The 23,600-nt window shown below is 42.0% G+C and overlaps 1 protein-coding gene across 6 annotated transcripts in view; it reads right to left on the bottom strand.

Annotated features, from left to right (window-relative positions):
- ZNF521 (zinc finger protein 521) overlaps nucleotides 1-23,600 on the bottom strand; it is a 420,518-nt gene that overhangs the window by 365,671 nt on the left and 31,247 nt on the right. The gene's annotated exons all lie outside the window — the stretch shown is intronic.

Consider the following 23,600-nt stretch of genomic DNA (forward strand, 5'->3'; position numbering starts at 1 on the left):
CTGATGTACTAACAAGATACATTCTGACAGGAGGAGAGAAAAAAGTGACAGAGGGATGAGCTCATCAGTCTGCTGCTTCTCCTTTTACTGTGCAGTCACAACCTGATGGAGGGACAAGACCACCAAGTGTTACTTAAAGCAAGGCTCCACCCAAAAGGGGAAGCTCCGCTTGTCTGAATGCTCTGCTGCCACACTTGGAACCTTTTTTGGGGGGGGGGGGTACCTGGTTTTGACTGGTACCCACCCCAACTTCCTGCTCAGTTCACCACAGTGTACTGAGCCAGAATTCCCCCTTCTCCTTCCCCCACTCTTCAAAGCTCCCAGAAAACTCTCGCCCATTCACAAAGCACAACACGCTTCATGCACGCACTGAAGGAAATGGCTTCACCGATGGTTTCCCTTAGGATGGTGGAGCCTGCACCAGATAGCCAATTGATAAATTGGCTTAGGTGAGGACACCGCTGGATTTGTAGTTGACTTTTTTTTTTTTTTTTTTGCGCTTTCCTTTAACTGTATCAGAGAAAAACAGATCTCCTGCCCTGCCAGAATGTTATTTTCTGTGTGGCAGAGCTGTATGTCTCAAAACGGGATAGAGACAATTAAAAAAATTGTCTGGTAAGTAAAACCGATCCCTTATATGTATTTAATTAGTGTATTTAACTGTTTGCCTGGAATTCAGCATTCAGTTTCTACAGCAATATTCTGTCTTAAAATCTGCAGCATATATAAAAAAATACTTTGAGATCCTGTCATGACTTTCCTTGTTTGGGCAAACCTCTCTTGGTGGAGACTGCATGCTAAAACACCTTGTGCAGACATGGTCCCCACCAGTGTAACCATTAGGAAGCTGGCCAATAGCAAAGATGGGCAGCTGCAGCAGACCTGAGTGCATGTAGACAGGAAGTGGCTAAAAATGTTCAAACAGCAGTGAAATGGGTTAAAAAAAATGGTTTATGGTAAACCGTGCTACAGGAATATAGGTTTCATCTAGTTATGGTTAGATTTACTGTAAAAGCTATAAACCTAGATTGTTGCATCCTGTAAAAAATTAAAACTACTGCCATAGTAATCAGCATAAATGGCAGTGAATACACAGAGCGAAAAAACTAAAGTCCTGCAGTACAGCAGATTTTCCAGAAATTAGACTTTTTAACTAACCGATGACCACTGCCTTTTGCCTTTGTTTGATGTATCAGCCGCCTCTACTCTACCACTTTGTGCATCTCTTTAGGGGAACATACAGAGCTTTAATTTGGAAGCAAAATTTAAATCTTTATTTCTGTTTTAATTAAGAAGGAAGTCTAGAAAAAAAAACGCGTGTGTGTATCCAAAGATACTTTTAATTAGCACGGCCCCATATTAACCACTTCAATACAGGGCACTTTCGCCCCCTTCCTTCCCAGCCCAATTTTCAGCTTTCAGCGCTCTAGCGCTTTCAGTGACAATTGCGCGGTCATGCTACACTGTACCCAAATGAAATTTTTATCATTTTGTTCGCACAAATAGAGCTTTATTTTGGTGGTATTTATTCACGACTCCGTTTTTTATTTTTTGCGATATAAGCGCAAAAAAGCGGAAATTTGGAAAAAAAAACAATATTTTCTTTTTTCTACTTCAATAAAAATCCAATAAAATCAAATTTTGTCATAAATTTAAGCCAAAATGTATTCTGCTACATGTTTTTGGTAAAAAAAAATCCGTTAAGTGTATAATAATTGGTTTGTGTGATCACGGACATATGTACGCAAATGATCATGTACATATGTGTGCAGGTGATCACGTACATATGTGTGCAGATAATCATTGGGACATGTGATTTTAGTGGGACATATGTGGGGGACATGTTTTTATTATTAGGGACATGTGTTTTTATTATTTGGGGACATGTATGTTTTGGGGACATGTGTGGGGACATTGTGTTTATACTGTGTGATGTGTTTACTGTGTGGTGTGTTTACTGTGTACACTAGACTGGTGATCAGTGAGTAAAAAGCTGCAAAAAGCAGCTCATACTCACTGATCAGCAGCCGGCTGCAGCGATCTGCTCTCCTCTCCACAGCGATGACTTCTGTGTGAGGAGAGGAGGAGCCGATTGCCTAGCAACCGGCTGTTTGTTTACATCACATGACGGCCGTGATTGGACACGGCCGTCATGTGATCAGGAGGGCCAATCACAGAGCCCTCCTGCCGATCTGAGATGCGCCGTGTCCGGGTGACACGGGCGCATCGGGATCGCGCCGCTGCGCGGGCGCGCGCACGCGCGATCCCGCTACTCCTGAATGACGTTCCTGAACGTCATATCAGGAGTAGGCGGCTCCCACCCGGCCATATATGTGCATTGGCCGGGTGGGAAGTGGTTAATACAGAAAAAAAGTACTGCAAGTATTTAGAGTACAAGTATATCACTTAAGTGTGATTTTTATGTGCTACAACTCATTGGTTAACCCCAAAACGAAAGATCCCTTTACCTTTTGATGTTACAACTGAAACCCAGAGAAAAAAAAAAAAAACTGTTTAAAAAATTTGCCCTTGCTTATGTATTAATTTCATGAGCAGAACCGGGAATTATTACAATGGATTTCATTTATTTAACTTAGTGTTTGGTGGGTCTCACTGCTTCGGCGCTGTCATTCGACGGAGCCGCGAGGACGTCACTCCCGTGCATGCGCACAGGAGCCGCCACTCATGGTATATCGCCGTTAACAGCGGCGTGCTCAGTGCACCTGCGTGCCGCTGTCTACGGCGCATGCGCCGGTGACAGCGGTGCCTGCCTTCTGGCAAATATCTCTTAAACCATGTAGGTGTAGGAGATATTTCTTCGACCTACAGGTAAGCCTTAATCTAGGCTTACCTGTAGGTCAAAGTGGTTTGTAAGGGTTTACAACTACTTTAACCTAATTAGCTGCCTTACCATAGTGCATATATATATATATGAACCTTGCCTTAGGACATATTAGGGAATTTATGGAAGAACATGGTCTGATCTTCACCTAATAAAAGAACATAATTTTGTATTGCCAGATTTTAAAGCCCAAATATGACCTCCTCAAATGCTACACAAATTCATTCAGATTGGTGCAACGTGAATGTTTATTTTTCATATAATCCTTCCCAGCCCCAGCAATATACCCCTATTCCCAACAAAGACAGCAGCTAAATACCACACAGTTCAGTGTGAGTAGTTCCCGCTCTACAGTGGTCTGTCACAACTACAATGCCGCAATCAGCATGTACCACAATTACAATTGGTTTTTCTTTTTATGAACAAATCAGTTCCTGTATGTGAAATGGCTGAAAAGCACAACCCCAATTACAAGAGCAATCACTGCTGTAAAAACACCTACAAGTTGGCACCAAGCAGAATAAAAAAAAAAAAAATTAAAAAGCAAAAAGATGTAAGTTAGGCTGCCAGTTCGATGTTATAAAAACAAAGCCTGTTATTAATGAGTTTACTAAAAACACACCTGTCATTTAGTATGCAAACTTAAGAAAAAAATATTGTGACCAGGTAACTTTGGACCTGCCATTACTAAGACAATCAGAAAACGCAAATACTTGCAACAAAACAGGGTCACCAATAAAATAAAAGAATCGGCTTAGGTGAGGACACCGCTGGATTTGTATTTGACTTCATCTGAAAAACAGATCTCCTGCCCTGCCAGAATGTTATGTACTGTGTGGCAGAGCTGTATGTCTCAAAACTGGATAGAGACAATCAAAAAAATTGTCTGGCAAGTAAAACCGATCCCTTATATGCATTTAATTTGTGTATTTAACTGTTTGCCTGGAATTCAGCATTAAGTTTCTACAGCTCCGCTCCCACTTCTGGCTCAGATCGCCACTGCCAACTGAGCCAGAAGTTCGGCCCCCCCTCCTTCCCCCACAATCTTCTGGGACACATCCCAGGCCCCAGAAGACTAAAGGACCAATCATAAGGCGCAGTGTGACTCGCACATGTGCAGTAAGAAACCATCTGTGAAGCTTTATTTAAAGTGCCAAAACCTCCCTTACCTTCCCTTTACTATCCTTTTATTAAAAGTCAGCAGCTACGGTAATTGTAGTTGCTGACTTTTTTTTCTGAAGGAGCCTGATGCTCATCTTTAAAATAAATCTAAACAAAATTGTCTTTTTTAAAGCAGTAGTAAACTCCACTTTTTAACTTGTACAGGTAGGCCTATAATAAGGCTAATCTGTAGGTGCAGTGAATGTCCCCTAAATGTGCGGTGTTTAGATGTTCACACTTGAAGTAGCTGGTTACATCACCGGCACATGCGCACTGTGCTTTGAATTGACAGCACACTGAGGCTTCTGGAAATATGTAACCTAGGTATCTCATGAATTTTAAATAACTGTGGCTTTCTTTTCATCACTCTTTCATAAAGCTGTGACTATCAAAGCATCTGGGCAACATTTGACGTATGCAATCGTCCCTCAAATTTCATCCACTGAGGGCAGCACAGTGGTGTAGTGGATAGCACTCTCACCTAGCAGTAAAAAGGGTCACTGGTTTGAATCCCAACCACGACACTACCTGCCTGGAGTTTGCATGTTCTCCCTGTGCCTGTGTGGGTTTCCTCCGGGTACTCCGGCTCCCTCCCACACTCCAAAGACATGCAGGTAGGTTAATTGGCCTCTGTCCCAAATTGGCCCTAGTATATGAATGAGGACCTTGGATTGTGGGCTCCTTGAGGGTAGTGACTGATGCGAGTGTTCAATGTACAGGGATAGGGACAATTGGAGACACTCACTCAGGTTGAACTGGATGGACCAGTGTCTTTATTCAACCTTACTAATTATGTAACTGTAACCACTTTTGGTAGCCTCCCTCAATCTTCTTGTAAGGTTACTTATTTTTGGTGGTTGGCAAGTTCTTGACAAATTTACAGTTGTGCCATACTTTTTTGCATCCACTCCCTTTCCCTGGGTTGATGGGGTAGGGTATGGCACAATAGTGCCTCACCAGAAGTTTGACTTTTACTATACATGTTTATTTTATAACTGCAAATTCAGCATTTTCTCATTTTAGATTGAAGAATAAGAATCTTGGTCGGGTTTTGCTGCTATTTATGACACCATAGGAGGTTTCCTTTGACTTTCTATCATGGCAACAATGGTTTCACCAGGAATGGAGAGAGTCTGCAAGAGGGACAAATACAGTAATTAAAAGATAACAGGGATTATAGCCTTTGCTTACTTTGCTGGAAAAGAAAAATAAACATTTTATTTCTATCCTATGTGCTTTGACAGACTTTTTCATTCTCCAATTCCTGTCTGGGCTAAAACCATTGAGGGGAAATATAAGAAAAACCCACCCAAACAGCAGTAAAACCTAACAGGGGTTCAAAAACAAGAAAAAAAGGATACTGATTAATTGGGCTTGTGACAAACCACAATGGAGCAAAAATTGGACCTGCACCATCTTTGTCCATATAGCAAACCATAGCAGCTTACTGTGCATTGCAGCAGGTGTATCAGGCAATTGCTGCTTTCGTGTATTGGAGTGCCAATTTAAATTGTGCATTACTAAAGCGCATGTGTGTGAGGCTGGCATCTTACATCCCAAGTGAGGCAAAGACTATCAAAAATATAAATTGTGCCATCATGCTGAAAATATAGATTTTAGCACCAAAAATACTAAACAGTTTATTTGCAGATTTTGTGCCACCCACTGTGCAATCTACATTAAAGGTTAATAAAAAAAAAAAAAAAAAACACCTTTTAATTTCCTTTTAAGCTGAGCTTGACATTCAGTTCAGTGACAAAACGTAACTATGGGCAAATTGAAAAAATTACATATATGATGCAGTTTGTCACTAACAATAACACAGCAGGCCTTGTTATTCTGAGTCCTCTTATGACTTTCCACTTCCTTTAACAGACCAGGCTGTCCATCAAAAGCTACACTAAAAGTGGTTCAGACAGACTTTTTAACAATGGCGAAGGTGATTACAATGACCCAGTTTTTATTCATTTGGCTTAAACCTTTATTCAAAAGAAAAACTTGCTGTAACTACTTAAAAACCGTTAGCTAAAGTTGAGCTTTAATTTTTGTTGCTTAAAGGTTTGTTTAAATCTACATGTACACCTAAGACCTTTCTGTTCAGTGTGACAAAGCTGCTGAGGGATTTCATTGCAGAACAAACATCTTTGTCACCCTTTAATCCTGTAGCAGTCACCAACATATTTCGTAGGTCAACAGCAGCATGGGTTTTACACACAAGGTGTGTAAATCAGACAAGTTGGCTGTCAGATGGAAGTGATCTCTTCCACCCATCTCTAGAACATTCGGCACCTCCCACCCCCAACCTCATGGATGCCCCTGCCATGTTTCCCAGGCTTTGTGCTCCCATCCAACACCAGAAACAGGCATGGCAGGTGCCACTTGGTAGAGGAGAGGGAGACCAGTAAAAATGTGTTCCTTGATCTCACCTACCTAGTAAGAACCCAGAAGTGATGTGTGTTTTCATGGGTTGAAAAGACCCCTGATGTCTCATTGAGGAGAAACTTCCACAACAAAATATAGGTGACTTTTAGTCCCCAATCACTTAAACCCCACTAAAATGATTTTGAGCCCACCCCCACGTACATGCACATATGAATGCAAACACATGCATTATTGGTGCACTCATAGGGTCAATAATCATGGCCAACCCTAAACTGATGACTTTTAAATCATTGCCCATGGAACGTGTAAGGTACCAAAACATACCAACATATCACCGTTTTATGTAAGCAATTTTAAGACTTGACGTGTTGGGCATCCATTTGCTTGATGCAACCTCATCTTTACCAAAAATGGGCATTGTAGTGTGTTTGCATGCCCTAAAATTAACAATTTTTTACAGAAATTTTGCACTTTATAAACCGTAGCATTAATAACGTGACAAATAATTGTAACTACCACCTTTTAATTCTCCAGGGTCTCTGCTTTCAGAAAATATACAGTAGAATGTTTTCAGACCTATATTTGGATTTTAAAAACAAGTGCAAAAATACAAAAACACACTCTGGCTGGCTAACGGGAAGTGGAATAAAAGATATACTAGCAAGTAAATAAAAAACTATGTTAAAAAGGGGGATGCCGAAATAATAAAAACTGCTGTAATGATGCTAGTCTAACAGACTGCATCATCTAGGTAATTTTTCAGTTTTTTTTTTTTTTTTTTTGCCACACAGTTACACTTTAAGTTCCTCTTTTTAATCTCTCAAAACCAAAACTATGTTGTCCTCACATGTGTGTAACTTGACCATTAAAAGGATAGCATAAGCATTGACTAGCATCAACAATCAAAACCAATATTTAATTTTTTTTTTAAAGAAAAGGCTGAAACAAAAATAAATGGGTATCCATTTTCAGTCTGCATTCCCACCAGTCGGGGAGTGCTTACAGGCACTTTTGGAACTTTCTTTCCATATCTTTCAGGCATAGTCAGCATTTATGTCTTAGCCAATGAAAAGCTAGTTACTAGGATGAGGGGATTGTTGTTTAGGTTGGACTCTAACCCTTGTGTTTACTGAATTACTAATGATCTGGTAGAACAATCATTTCTAGTTATAATAGTAAAAGTACTGAATTTCTTCAGTAGCAATCTACCCAACTGTGGACTAAATCCCCTTGCAATCCTTGGAAGCATGACTTGTGTTAACAACTCTATTTTTTGATTAGGTTATAATGCTTTTCAACTGAATTCTGTTGAAAAAGGCAAGTAACCAACCAACTTTCCCCCAGTTTAAGGCAAGGCATCTGACTAGAACCAGTCCAGTTACCCTCAGTAACTTAGAAGTTCACACACTTTTCCCCATCAATTACATTGGTTAAAAATTAAAACAATTCAAAGGAGCAATGGTAAAATTAGTCTGTGTTGTTACTCTGTTCAAAGATAAATAGAAAAAAAAAACCGCAAGAATGACATTTAACAAGGGGGCAAGATTCTCATGTCGGCTTTACAATTCACTTCTTAAAAACCATCAAGCACTATTTTGTTCTGTATGAGGCATACTCTTACGCTGGCCATACACAGTGCAAAATTCTTTCCTGCAACCAGCACATTTGCACAATTCCCCCATCAACACAGTGTTCACAGGGAAATCAGCAATGGTTTTCCCCCGGGGGGGAGTGGGGGATGGTGGAAGCTGCCCCCATCAGTAGAATACAGTGTTAAATTGCTAGCCGCTAGAAATAATCACAAGTGAATTCAGCAAGCTTGGTTGTACCCAGAGTGATTGATCGATCAACTTGGTACATTTCTCATCCAGTTCCTGGTGAACCCTCTGAGATTCGAACTGCATATGGCCAGCCTTATTAGAATAGTTGACTAATGAGGGCTATTGTAAATATATTGTTTAATGTTCACTGAAAACATTGTTACTTGGATGTAAACAAAAATACAACTATGTTTATAGAGACTTTAATCCACCCGTTACAATCTAGTCCCAAAAGAAGCTGTTGTAACTAATGGATGAAAAAGTTAAAATACACATTTGGCGAAAATTATTTATACAAGTTTATGTGACCAGACACACACACACACACACACACACACACACACACACAGCCATTTGCATGGATGAGTCAAAGAACATGATCTGAACCTGCCCTGAATAGTTGTAATGGAAGATATAAGGCCCTGTGCCAACTTCAAATGTTATTCTATCCGTTAATGGGCAATCATAAACCATGTAAATCTCTCAATAGCAAGAAACTAAAACTGAATAAAAAAAAAAAAAAAAAAATGTAAAAAGTCGTTATGCACCTTTAAAATAGGCAGTTTATTATTTTTTAAACCATTAAGAAAACCAGCAGATAATGCCGGAGAACAAATTGTGTCCTAGCTTCAACCATTAGTCAAGCAGAAAACATTTGAAATGTTTTGATAAATAAGTCTGAACCACTCGTTTTTCTTTGTTTCCGTTGTCAATACAAATAAAGATTTTTTGGCAATTACTGATAAGTACGAATGAGTCAAGGTTGTTTTAAACCTATAGCAGAAGAGGAGAAAAGCCAATGTGATCGATCCTCAGAAGGTCACTTTCTCCTGCTACAATCTATTCTTCTTTTCTCCCTTCTAAAAAGTCAATGTCCCAAATATTCATCAACTGCTTCCTTCAAAGCCACAATTTACATTAAAAGTGGATGTAAACCCACTCTCATCCTTTCTAAACTACTGCTATAGTGGTTATCTATAAGAATATACATGCCTTCTGCATGTATCCCTACCTGTCAAATGTCTCCCCTCTGTCAGTTATGAGACCCGGAAAACTGCAGATTCTGTGGGTGGGTCTGTTGTCCGATGCTCGGTGGGTGGAGTCGTGATGACAGTAGGCTCCCCATCCACCACTATAGTCCTTGTCAACATGCATTTTCTTCTGTGTATTTCTTACACTGGACTTCTGCTATGATCACAAACATCTATTCAAAACCCATAAAAGTCACCACATGACTTCAGCATGCCCAATCATGCTGAGGTGTGGAACAGCCAACCCTGGGAGAGCTAGAGTAGAAAGGAGGAGGGGATCTGAAGTAAACAGAATTTCTCTCTCAGGCTCGTGCATGAGATATGTAAATCACCTGTCATTTAAAAGCAAGGGGGAGAAACAGACACCCATTTCTCTGTCCATTTTTATCTCACCAAAAAAAAAAAAAAAAAGGGGACTGCTCGGAACTGGATTAACCCTTTGTGGCAAGACTAGGCACAGATGACATGAAATCCTATACTGTACAATGTGCAAGCCTTCATTTAAAAAAAAAATGGGTTTACATCCACTTTAATAAGGTTTTAAATGCAAAAAAAAAAAAGTTAAAGTACTCATACATGTGAAAGTATTACCTATTAAACTATACAGATAATTACTGTACCCATACTGCACTACAGCTGAAGGTGTGGATAGAGATTTTGTAGAATTCTTCATGTCTGTGTGATAACAGGTACAACTGACTCTCCCCTTATTCAAATCTGCTACTACAGACAAAGTTGCTAAGCTCCTTTCGAACGCCCACCTAACCACCTGTCTCCTGGACCCTATTCCCTCTCAAATACTATGGTCGCCCTCTGACTCTATCCTACACTCTCTAACCCACATCTTCAATCTCTCCCTAACCTCTGCAATTTTCCCCAATGCTCTAAAACATGCACTGGTCATCCCATACTTAAAAAGCCGTCCTTAGACCCTACCAGTCTTAACAACCTATGCCCCATCTCTTTGTTCCACTTTTCCTCTAAACTCCTTAAACGCCTGGTTTACAACCCCTTCATTAAGAATAACCTTCTTGATCTCCTTCAGTCTGCATTTCACCCTTAACACTAAACAGAAATTGCTCTTTTAAAACTCACACATGACCCACTTACTGTAAAAAACAACAGACACTATTCTGTACTCCTACTTCTGGACCTTTCAGCTGCCTTTGACACAGTTGACCAACCACTCCTCCTCAAAAAACTTTACTCCCTCTGTCTCCGTGACTGTGCCCTTCAATGGCTCTCATCCTACCTATCCCAACACACCTTCAGGGTCACTTACAATTCTACTTCCTCCACTCCTCTTCTCCATTGGGGTCCCCCAAGGTTCTGTTCTTGGACCTCATTTTCAATCTAAACCTCTTCCCTGGGTCAGCTGATGGCATAGAAATGATATATTGAAAGCCACGAGAGGCTGACGACACACACATCTATCTCTTCACCCCTCAACTCACTCCAGTAGTCTCCTCACGCATCACTAACTTACAGACATATCTGTATGGATGTCCCACCACTTCCTCAAACCCAACTTGTCTAAAACCAAGCTTATATTATTTCCTCCCCCTGTGTCTCTTCCCCTGACTTCTCTGTCAAGAGCAATGGCACAACCATTCACCCATCCCAACATGTCAGCATGCTAGGTGTTATATCCTGGACTCTGAATTCTACTTTCGGCCCCACATCCAATCACTTTCCAAAGCTTGCCGCCTCAACCTCCGCAACATCTCTAAACGACGTCCCTTTCTAAACCAATGAAACCACAAAACACTTGATTCACTCCCTGGTTATCTCTCGCCTTGACTACTGCAATTCCCTCCTCAAAAACCGCTCAGTGTCTGCTACCGCTCTCTGCCAATCCCGCCATTGGCTGCCATTCGTCCAACTAATTAAATTCAAAATACTAAAAGATAAGTTACAAAGCCTTCCACAACTCTGCCCCTAGCTACATCACTAGCTTAGTCTCAAAACCACAACCTAATTGCCCTTTTTGTTCCTCCCAAAACCTCCTGCTCATCAGCTCCTCCAATATCCACCTCCAGGACTTCTCCAGAGCCTCGCCCATCCTCTGGAATTCACTACCTCAATCTGTCAGACTGTCTCTGCATTTATCCACTTCTAGGCGATCCCTGAAAACCTTCCTCTTCAGAGAAGCCCATCCTGCCTCTATCTAGCAAATGCAGTATTTGCTCCATTAGCTCATCCCCCACAGCTATTACCCTTTTGTATATTTGACTCTCCCTCTTAGATTGTAACCTCTCTAACGAGCAGGGCTCTCCAATTCCCCCTGTATTGAATTGTATTGTAATTGTACTGTCTGCCCTAATGCTGTAAAGCGATGCGTAAACTGTCGGCACTATATAAATCCTGCATAACAACAACTTTTTTGGCTTATTAAGCGGCAGTCCAAAGCTTTTTCCATACAAAACCAAACTCATTTTAGACTTTGTACATCAATTAAAGTGGTTGTTATGCCACTACACGATAAACATCCTATCCCCTATATAAAAAAAATGCTGATTATACCATATGTCATAGCGTCTCCCAGCACCGTGATTTCTCCGCTCTCTCCATGGCTGTAGTGGACGGGGCCGAGCACTCCCACTGACGTCAGGAGGAGAATGAGCTGAGGAGTCACGTGAGCGCAGGGAAACGCTCTGATAGAAGGTATAATCAGTATTTTTTTTATATATAAACACAGAGGCACATAATGTTATTTTACAGAGAGGATGGTATGTTTATAGTGTAGTTATGATAGCAGCAGGATGGGGGGCTGGGGAGTGGACAGAGCTGACAGGCAGGGCGGGGAGGGGGAGAGGACGTCAGAAAAGTAGAGGAGAGCTGCGGATGATAGAGGCATGTAAACTGACCACATTGTCAGGGCTCAGCAGCCAGGATAAACCGTGGTCAGTTTACAGGGGGGAGGGCAGAACCAGGCAAGATCAGTCAGGTATTTTAGGTGATGGAAGAGGCCAAATGACACAGCACAAGCACTGTGCTGTATAACATGCTTCAAGGGAACAGGATCTGTTTTTTTTTTTATTATTTTTTTTTTTAGGGTAATAAACACTTTACCTTAACATTGTCCTCTATAACTTATTAATTTCATAACAGGCTCGAAAAGGTGATTATTTAAAAATGCAATTGTCTGTAGCACCCTGCTTTAAGTAGTCAGCGGTGGGGGTTGTGTACAGTAGAAGTTGGGACAGTCCAATTGCACACTTTCACTATAATGGCCAGCAGAGTTGGAGCTCTCAATACACAATGTAATATTATTACAACCAATGTGAATAAATACTTGGAAATGTTGTAAGCTGTAAGCTAAAGGACCATACACACGATACGAAAATCTGATGGAACAATTTGTATGACGAGCAGATGATTTTCGGATCGTTAGATCAGTGCTTTTGACAACGGATTTTTCACTTTTTCATCAGACAAAAGCTGGATGTGCAACCTATAAAATTTTTGGCGGATGTGAACTTAACATCCGATTTTTGTTTCATTAGTGCGGATTTTGTACAAAAAAAAAACCTAAGCGAAAGACTATGCATGCTCAGAAACGAAAGAATGCATACAAAATTATTCAACACATTACGTCACTTGTGACGTTTTATTCTGTCGTACGAAAATTTTTGTATTACGAGTAACCTCTTCACTTTCGACACAAGACTAGCATGCCACAAAAAAAACGTACGTCCAGTCGTCTGAAAATCTAAGCATGTGTACGAGGCTTTAGACACGATACTTTCCTAATATGGATCACTTCACTCGCCTCTCTTTTGGAAAATTCTAGTTGCCTAGTTTGTCTCTGGTCTGCACTGCAGATGTAAAAATATTTAGAAAATTAAATTAAAAGGCAAAAGAAAAATACGCATTCCCAAACTCTGTACTTGTTCCAGACAGTAGGTCAATGTATCACATTGACAGTCAGGCAACTAGCATTTTCAGGCAGAGCACTCAGCCGAAGTACATGTATGAGAACCGGTATCCTTATCTAGGATTTTGTAATATTGCCGCACAGCATAACCAGACACTTTAATTGCACTGCGGCTTGTTTAATGCCCTGTACACACGGCCGGACTTTCAGACGGAAAATGTGTGATCGGATCTTGTCAGAAAATACGATCGTGTGTGGGCTCCATCTGACTTTTTCTGTCGGAATTTCTGACACACAAAGTTTGAGAGCAGGATCTAAAATTTTCCGACAACAAAATCTGATTGTTTAAATTCCAATCGTGTGTAGAAAATTCTGACGGACAAAAGTGCCACACATACTCAAAATAAATTACGAGACAAAAGCTATTGGCTACTGCCCTCTTTATAGTTTTGTTGTACGCGTTGTACGTCGCCTCGTTCTGAACGATCGGATTTTCCGACAACTTTGTGCGACCGTGTGTATGCAAGACAAGTTTGGGCCAAAATCCATCAGAATGTCCGACTGTGTGTACAGGGCATTAGAATCCCCCCCCCCCCCCCCCCCCAAATATGTGCTGACTGATGGACACAAAAAGGTGAAGATAAGCCACCAATGAGGTAATTTCTTAAATTTCTCCTTCAATCAGCACATGTGCACTGCAGCAGAGACTGGTTGGCTCTTTTTGTTGGCCCTTTATCCCCAAGTTAAGTGCTGCTCTATAGGGTGTTAAAATAAGCTAATAAATTAAGTTTGGATACATGTGTACTTGTTTAGAACACGAAGCCTGGAAGTTTTTATGCTTTTATCTTTGGCACATACTATATTATAATAGCAATACACACCTATTTTTATCAGTGTATTGCAGTCTGCACTTTCTCTACACCTACTCTACCTTACAGAGCCACTACAGTGTGACCATTAAAGGAAGAGTTAAGTGAAAACATGTCCCATAATGGCCAAGCCGGCACTGGAATCTCAGGGACCCAAGAGGCAGCATGTCATCGGAGGCCTACAAATTTTTTTTTTTTTATTCAAATCAGCTCATATATGGTCACAGATTCAGTCACTTGATATTAGCATCCTAGCAAAATAGTTTACAATGTTTTGTTCCCTAAGCCAGAGTGCTTGATTGAAAGAAGAAAAACTATATACAGGCTGCCTAACAGCAGGAGGCAATAAATAATGAAGTGTTGTGAGCACCTGATTTGCCCTGAAATATTTAATGGCACACCTCATCTAGATCTGTACTGATGTTCCAAATATTTAACAGCATCTACCTTAGAAAGAAAGTTCACTCTACCTGTCTAACTTTTATTTTCTTAAAATTATGTTTCCCAGATGTGGTAGGAAAGAACTATCGTAACTAGGCAAATATCTACTTTGCATAATGTGCCACACAAAACTGAAACGTTTGCATCTCTTGCAGAAGTAGAAAATGCGTGTTATATACATTTTTCATTCCCTGCATTCTCGTGTCAGACATATACTCAAAAATGGCAGTCCAGTACTGTAGGTTTTCAGGAAACTGGTATGGGTACGGGGAGGGGATATGGGGGTCAAGAGAGAAAGAAAAAAAAAATTCTGCACATCTGTATATAGTAATCTCTCTCAAAATGGAGAGCGAGTGGAATTCAGCTCCAGGCCAGGTGGCGTTTCTTTGCACATCCCCTGCAAGCCCTGCTGTGATTGTACACAGCACAAGTTTGGCAGCCGATTTCAGCCAATGACATTGGCTGAAGTCAGCTGACTGGCTGTGGCCTATCACACACAGATCTGTGTTTACAAAAACACAGAACTCTTTGTACTGTGAACAGCGATCTGGCTGTTTCTTCTCACTGCAAAGCAAGGAGAAAAAAAAAAGATAGTAAAAGCAGCACATATTACACATAGCCACACAGTTAACCCTTTGATTGCTCCTAGATGTTAAATCTATTCCAGCCAGTGTAATTGGTACAGTGACAGTTTACAGTATTAGCATTGATCACTGTATTAGTGTCCCTATTGATGTTAATGTCAGTCAGTACCTCCCAGCCAGCCTCAGCTAGCAACAGATTGCCCCGGGATTCACAATCCTGATCACCGCCATTACCAGTATAGTTTTTTATTTTTATTTTTTACCAAAGAGGGAGACAGATGTAGCAGAATACATTTCCCCTTAACTTATGTTTTATAACACAAAGTAGAAAATATTGGAGTTTTTTTGAAAATTTTCAGTCTTTTTTTAATTTATGTTGCAAAAAAAAATCCAGTGGTGATCAATACCACCAAAAGAAATCTCTATTTGTGTAAAAATAAAAAATTCTAAAAAGTTAATTTGTGTACAGTGTTACATGACCATGCAATTACAATATAAAGTGGCGCAGTGCTGAATAGCAAAAAATACTCTGGTCATGATGGGGTAAAACCTTAAGGTGCTCAAGTGGTTAATCAAGTTTCTATTAACAGAATTGTGATTGGCCTAGAATCAACAGACTCCCTTGACTGAACTAGATTTAAGTGGGGTACACACTATAAAAGGGAAAAAAAAATCAAAAAAATAAAAATAAAAATCGGACAGTCGATTTTTCTTGTCGTTTTACGATGAATGAAAATTCGTAAAAAAAATTCTCGCACGACAAAGGCTTTTTTTTTTGTTTATCATTTCTGATACTGCGCACTTCATTTTTTAGAGTTTGTCCGTACGGAAATTTGGAATCGGCTGTCGAAAGTTGTGTATACACTATACTAGAATTCTTTGGACAAAAATGTTCGCCTGATTTCCTTCTATATAGTGTGCGAGCCTTTACTCTTCCAGTTCACGTGAAACTTTTTTAAAATTGTACAGGGTAATGCCGGAACAAGGTCATCTAGTGTCCAGGGCAAAGATGGCAAACCACGCACCACCTCAATGGTGGACGAGCAGGGCATGCAGCACTGAAATGTATGCAAGGTTTGTGGTATTGTGCTGAAATAGTGCCAATGATTATGGTACACTGCAGTAAACTGAAGAGTTTAATATTGGTGCACAAATTTGGGGCTAACTGTGGCAAAGGAAATAATGCCCCTCAGTGGTCCTTGCAAGGAAAAAAAAATGCCCTTGCATCAATGTCACTAGAAAGCAAGAGATAAAAAGCATTTCCGCATAGGTGGTGTCACTGGAAGGCAAAAAGTCTGTAGTGTCACTTAAGGAAAAGATGGCCCTGCATGAGTCTCAGTGGGCAAAAAAAATCCCGTGTCAGTGATCTTAGGTTGAAGAGAACCAATGTAGTATTTATGTCAGTGGGATGAAGGTGGTAATCTGGATTCTGTGTGGTGCATTGTAAATAAAAGGGATCTGGGGAAGGGAGAGGAAGAGGGGCTGAAGGGCTCTATGGGAGGTAGGAGGCAAAAAGGGGCTCAAGGGGATCTAAGGAAGAGAGGTCTAGGGTTGTATTGCCCACTCACCCTCTGTGTATTCACCCAATTCAGACTACCTTCTTAGTGTGACACCCACCAGGAATGAAGACAGCTTCTCCTCCTTTTTGTCTCTGGTTATAAGGCACATGATAAAAAGGAGACAGAAAGAAGAGCAGTCATACTCCAGCGGCCTCTCTTCTACCCTCAGAAGACTGTTTTTTGAGGTAGGAGAGAGAGGAGAATACTCCCTCCAGCAGTTATTCAGGCCTCTGTTCCTTCAGAAGTAATGCTGTCACCCCTTTGAGTGAGGCAGCCAGATAACTGAGCAGCCAAAAGCTCCCATCACACCCTCCTCCCCACTGCATATGTGCACCTACTGCCCTCCTTGTCCCAACCCTGCTATGGAACAATACTTAGGACCACAATGTTTTAAAAACTGAAACAAAGATACTGTGTTCACAACCAGCAAGTCTAGTCTACCTTGCAGTTTTAGAAGTAAAAGGCTGCTGTGCCTGCCCCTTACCCCTTCCTGCCCAATCACAGAGCACTTTGTGTTATGCAAACTAATTCACAAAATACAAAGGCCCCTGTGAATAGGCAGCAGTGAGAAGACAGCAACTCTTGTCAAAGCCCTGGAAGTGTAAAAATAGCTGTACCCCCAGAGCTCCATAAAAAAACTGACATTAAAAAGAGAAAAGCCAAGGAGGTAGCATGCACATTTTACAGATTGGCCGATTTCCTAGCGTTCATCTCTAAGTTCAAGTTCTTCTTTAAAGATATTTCTTTTCACCTGGTTTAATTTTCAAAAAAAAAAAAAAAAAAAAGTTAAAAATAAATAAATAATGTCCTTCAGTTATAACACAACATTTGAAAAAAATAAATAAAAAAACAGCAAATTCACAGAATACTATAATAAATTTAAAATAGAACTCTGGCCTCTCATTGAAAAAATAAATTGTGCTGCAACCCAATTAGGCCTCATGCACAGTGGATGTTCTGCACACTCTTTTAGAAGCCTTTCCTCCCAGCAGCAGTGTTTTAGCAGAAAAAAAAAAGCCTGACACGTGTAAAAGGGTCTACAGCTTTTACAAGCTTATAGGCACGTTTACAGGCATCAAGATCTTGGGAGCTAATTAATTTCACTGGCCATAAAGATTATTATTTCTGACCATCAAAATGAATGTTCCAGTGCTAAACGTGCCTATCGTTAATGTGCATTTAGGCACGTTTAGCAGCATCAATTTTTTCTGCCAAAACGCTGCTGCTACTTCTGGACTCAATGGCAGTGTATTTTTTTTCTGCCTCTAAAAGCCTCTGCCACTAAACACTACTAAAATCTTATGTGCGCATAGACACACAAGTTAACATGCAGGGGCAGGAAAAAAGAAAAAAAGTCTGAAGCCCATAGCAGCTGCAAGGGTCCATCAGGCCTTATAATGGCGCGTACACACGATCAAACAATCCGGTGGAAAAGTCCGGCAAACTCAAGTCCCCCGCACAATATGCCCGTGTGTAGCCTCCGGCGGACTTTTTTTACCCAAAAGTACGGCGGACTTAGAAAGTCGTTTTGCACTCCAATCTTACAGCTGGACTCACATTTCGGCGGACAATCCGGCCGTATGTGTGCCAGTCCGCCATACTTTTGAAATGAACGGACTTTTCCCGCCCGGAGAAAAGTCCGCTCATTTTGAGTGCGTCTCCAGGTATCCGGGGCCAGCGAAGGAGGCGTCGCTGGCCCCGCCACCTGGTATGGACTTAAAGGGGAATCCCTACGCTGAAAAATCGACGTGGGAGTCCCCCCCTAGGTCCACATCAGACCCTTATCTGAGCACGCTACCCGGCCGGCCAGAAAAGGGGGTGGGGAAGAGCGAGCACCCCCCCTCCTGAGCTGCGCCAGGCCGCGTGCCCTCAACATGGAGGGGTGCCGTGGGGAAGGGGGGCCGCGCGGCCCCCACACCCCAAAGCACCTTGTCTCCATGTTGATGAGGACAAGGGCCTCTTCCCAACAACCCTGGCCATTGGTTGTCGGGGTCTGCGGGCGGGGGGCTTATCGGAATCCGGGAGCCCCCTTTAATAAGGGGGCCCCCAGATACCGGCCCCCCACCCTATGTGAATGAGTATGGGGTACAATGTACCCCTACCCATTCACCTGTGGAAAAAAGTAAAAATAAAACACAACACACAAGGGTTCTTCTGTCTTCGGGGGTCTTCTCGCCGGACTCCTCCGCTATCTTCTGCTAGCTCTTTTGCTAGCGGAGGAGCCCGGCTTTCTTCTTCGCCGCTGCCCTCTTCTTCCGACTTCGGAGGTCTTGTCCCCCTCTTCAGTTCTTCTTGCCGGGCCACCGCACCTTCTTCTAGCTCTTTTACAGGCGGTGGCCCGGTCTTCTGTCGCCGTCTTCTGTTCTTCTCTTCTTCCCTTCAGATGTTGCCTCGTCGCATCCTCCGCTCACAATGGCAGGGACGCTGCGCGCGGCGACTTATATAGGGACATCACCGGATGATGTCCCCGCCTATTATGATGTCACAGTCCCAGCATCCTCTGGGACTGTGACATCATAATAGGCGGGGATATCATCCAGTGATGTCCCTATATAAGTCGCCGCGCGCAGCGTCCCTGCCATTGTGAGCGGAGGATGCGACGAGGCAACATCTGAAGGGAAGAAGAGAAGAACAGAAGACGGCGGCAGCGGCGACAGCAGACCGGGCCACCGCCTGTAGAAGAGCTAGAAGGCAGCGCGGTGGCCCGGCAAGAAGAACTGAAGAGGGTGACAAGACCCCCGAAGTCGGAAGAAGAGGGCGGCGGCGAAGAAAGCCAGGCTCCTCCGCTAGCAAAAGAGCTAGCAGAAGATAGCAGAGGAATCCAGCGAGAAGACCCCCGAAGACGGAAGACCCCCGGAGCTGTGCAATAAACTATTTTAACCCTTGTGTGTTGTGTTTTTTTTTTTACTTTTTTCCACAGGTGAATGGGTAGGGGTACATTGTACCCCATACTCATTCACATACGGTGGGGGGCCGGTATCCGGGGGCCCCCTTATTAAAGGGGGCTCCTGGATTCCGATAAGCCCCCCGCCCGCAGACCCCAACAACCAACGACCAGGGTTGTCGGGAAGAGGCCCTTGTCCTCATCAACATGGGGACAAGGTGCTTTGGGGTGGGGGGGGGCGCTTGCTCTTCCCCACCCCCTTTCCTGGCCGGCCGGGTAGCGTGCTCGGAAAAGGGTCTGATGTGGACCTAGGGGGGACCCCACGCTGATTTTTCGGCGTAGGGATTCCCCTTTAAGTCCATACCAGGTGGTGGGGCAAGCGACGCCTCCTTCGCTGGCCCCGGATACCTGGAGATGCACTCAAAATGAGCGGACTTTCCTCCGCGTGTGTGGGCCAGTCCGTTCATTTCAAAAGTACGGCGGATAGTCCGGCGGACTTAGTACACCATATTAGTCTGCTGAAAAAGTGCCGTGTGTGGGCAAGTAGCTCATTCGGAAAGTCCGCCGGACAGTCCGCCGGGAAGTGCGTCAGACTAAGTCCGTCGGATAGTCCGCTACGTGTGTACGGGGCATAAGTGCAATCTGCACATCATTTTCTCATGGTTTTCCTGCAAAGTCTCACACATAATGTGAAGTTCACCCTACGCAGATTCCTATGATAGTGAAGAAAGGATACTCCTGAATTCAGAGCCTCTCTCATGTATGCTGTACCTGCTTCCTCTACAGTGGAATGAAAGTCTTGCAGGGGGTGTAATCAGCATGTCTGCTGATGCACTAAACTAACTTGTCAATCAGCACCTGGTCACACCGTCGTGCCCACCGATTTCTGCATTGCCTCTTTTGCTGAAACCCTCCCACTGTGAGCTAAGAGCTGCAGTGTTTGGAAGGGGAGCATGTGAGATACAAATGAAGGGGGATTGGGCTCAGTTAGGGAGGGTAAAGGAAGTTTTTGTTTACTTTACGAAACTTGTGCATCACATAGTAACTGGATTTGAAACTTATTTAGGAAAGTCATAAAAAGGCAACTTCCGGATAGAGTGACACTTGGGTGGTTTTCAGTAGAGAAAGCCGTCATCTATTTTCAGTCTGAAGAGATCTGAACGGAGATTGGGATTGTCATCTGCATAAAGCAAGATTAATTGTACATGCAATTGAAACGTACACAATCTGGTGATCTAAAAGGGTGTGGAATTGGCACTTGTTCACTTTGGTGAATCATTTATAGTATTTAAATTCTTTTTTCTTTTGGATATTTGCACCAGCTTTTCACAATGAACTTTTGATATAAGAGTATTTATATATGTGATGGACATTTTGAATATGGACACCATTTTAGAATAAATGTCATTCAATGTTTTATACATTTTTAACTGCGCTACTGTGAACGTGTAGATTAACACTACATATGTTTTCACTTTTAATGCCTTGTACATACAGTCGGAAATTCAGATGGAAAAGGTCCGTTCAGATTATATTGTCGGAAAATCCGATTGTGTGTGAGCTCTATCGGACTTTTTCCATCAGCAATTCCGACAGAAATAAATTGAGAGCAGGATTTCAAATTTTCTGACAAAAAAAAATCTGATCGTTTGTAGAGAATTCCGATTGGACAAAGTGCCAAGCATGCTCAGATCAAATTACAAGACCAAAGCTATTGGTTACTAGCCTCAACATATGTCCCGTCATAACGAAGAAATGCCATCACGTTTCGAAGAATTAGATTTTCCGACAGCTTCATTCGATCGGGTCTAACACCAGTTTAGGACAAAATCAGACATAACATTTCATTTTTGTTTACTTTATAAAACTTGTGCATCACATAGTAACTGGGTTTGGAACTTGTTTAAGAATGTCATACAGGCAACTTCAGGCCTGAGTGATACTTGAGCAGTTTCCCTATGACTGCCTTGCTTGTGCACTGCAGCCCATTCATTTTATTGGGCTGCTGCATACACTGAAAAATACAGGGAAAAGGTCTCTGCAGCTTTTCAGAAAAGGAGGCTACAGGGAAATCGCATAGTGCAGTTCCCAGTGTGGGGGACCCGTGCTGTGGTTTCCAGTGGGTGGGGGTGACATTAGGATTAATGGTATCCCCACGCATCTCCTGAATGGCAGTACATCTTTCTGTGCAGGTGGTTGTGGGAACAGGTGTGGTCCCACAGACACAACCACATGCAGAACCTAGCCTCAATGCTATTTTAATTTTGATTATTCAATCACTAAAGTAAAAGAGTTAACGTGTTACTAAACCCAGGACCCTGCATTAACTATATCTGGTCTCCAACAGTACATAGAACATGGTTTTAGTAAACAAACTGCTAAATACATTTTCACATCAGCAATATATAGCAGTTTTGTGTCTTATATCAGTGTCCAGCTGAGCAAAAGCTTGTAGGTGGAGTTTTCATTCTGCTTTTACTGTTCTGTGAGGTTGCAGGACCTCTGACTGTCTGGACAGTGCCAATTGGTCCTGTGCTAATCACATGCACCCACCCAAACAAATAAAAAAACTTTAGCAATACACACCAAACTGAGCATGTGCCGAGTGCCTCCAAGGTTGTGTTCCTCGAGGAGATGGATTGGGGACTGTGGCCACAACGCCATGTGACGGAAGTCCCGAAAAAAAGCATAAAGGAAAAAAATAAAGGGTATGAAATTTTTTTTTTTTTTAAATATCCACGAATTAAGGGTGGGGGGGGGGGGGGGTCTGCTTACGTTTTCTAAGGAGTTCAGTTGTAGCCTAGAACTCTGCTTTAACCCCTTAGGTTCCACAGCGAGTATAACAAGCATGCTTTACTGCAGCTACAGACTGATTTTACTGTTGTGGGTTTATTAACACTTTAAGTCAAAGACACTGATCCTTTAGCCAACATCCCATTACCACCAACCTGTACAAACAAAATTTAAAAAATATTCTGGTATAATTGCAACAAAACAAAAAGACACACACATACTATTATATAAACACTACACACACACACACACACACACACACACACAATGATGTGTTATAAACCATTGGCTGTGGTCATAATGTGCATAAAGTACAGCAGATGCCTCTGAAGCAAGAAATATTGCAAACCACCACAGATTTGTTTGAAGGCTTTTCTACATAAAAGGTCACACTTAAAGTCAAACAAGATAATTGAGGTCATACAAATGAAGCATATGGGAAGTACAGAACTATCACCATCAGAGTGCTTAGCTGACCAACCACAGATGCTAGTTGAGGTTGCTAAGAATTTGTGAGGTAAGAAAAAGATCAACAAGGAACCAAGGGCAGAGAGATAAGTAACGTGCACTGATGGAGAAAAATCATTACTAGTGGAAGGGGGTGAGTATATACTAGTGAAAATACAGACAGCTACACTTTATACTGTATCCTGCACTCCATATCCATAGAAGCATCATGGTGGTCCTCATGAATATTGAATTCTTTTTTTTTTTCTCTAAGCAAAAGGTACACACTGCCAACCTTGTCAAAAGGGAATTGCATTCATAACACTAAACACCTCGAAATTCCTTGGCCATATAAGTCTACTGAATATTGTCACTTGAAGCAGTTTTTTAGTCCACCTGTGACAGATTAAAGCCATTTGTGATTACAAAGAACCATCTAGGCAACATATGGCAGGGCACAAGCAAAACGATTTCAAAACAAATTCTAGTGCTCAAATATGAGAGTACATTCCTTCAATCTTAAGACTGCAGATAAAGATGGGATCATTGGCCATCACCTAAACAGCAGAATCTTGGGAATGGTTTTTGCCGCTCCCTCCTTTTCTAAGTTAGATCCAAAAGTCATTCGCTTATTTTGCAGGACAAGAAGGAAAAATAATCATAGTGTAAAATGTTGTATTTTCTTGCTGTCCTTAGTATTCCCTTCTAAGTGCCTTGTGGTAAGCACATCCCTGCCTGGAATTCCTTTAACATGAGCACTTGTGACACTAATAAAGGCACAGTGCTTGCATATTAATGCATAGAGGACTTTCAGCTGCACTGGGATAACAAGTGCAGGGGTTAATGAATCTCCTTCCAGCTATTTCTGTATGGAAAAAAGGCTGGCAAAAAAATCCTGGTAAACCGAGAA

Source organism: Lithobates pipiens, unplaced genomic scaffold, assembly GCF_037356315.1.
Source record: "Lithobates pipiens isolate NorthernLeopardFrog02 unplaced genomic scaffold, aLitPip1_a1.2 Scaffold_19, whole genome shotgun sequence".
Lineage (NCBI taxonomy): Eukaryota > Metazoa > Chordata > Amphibia > Anura > Ranidae > Lithobates > Lithobates pipiens.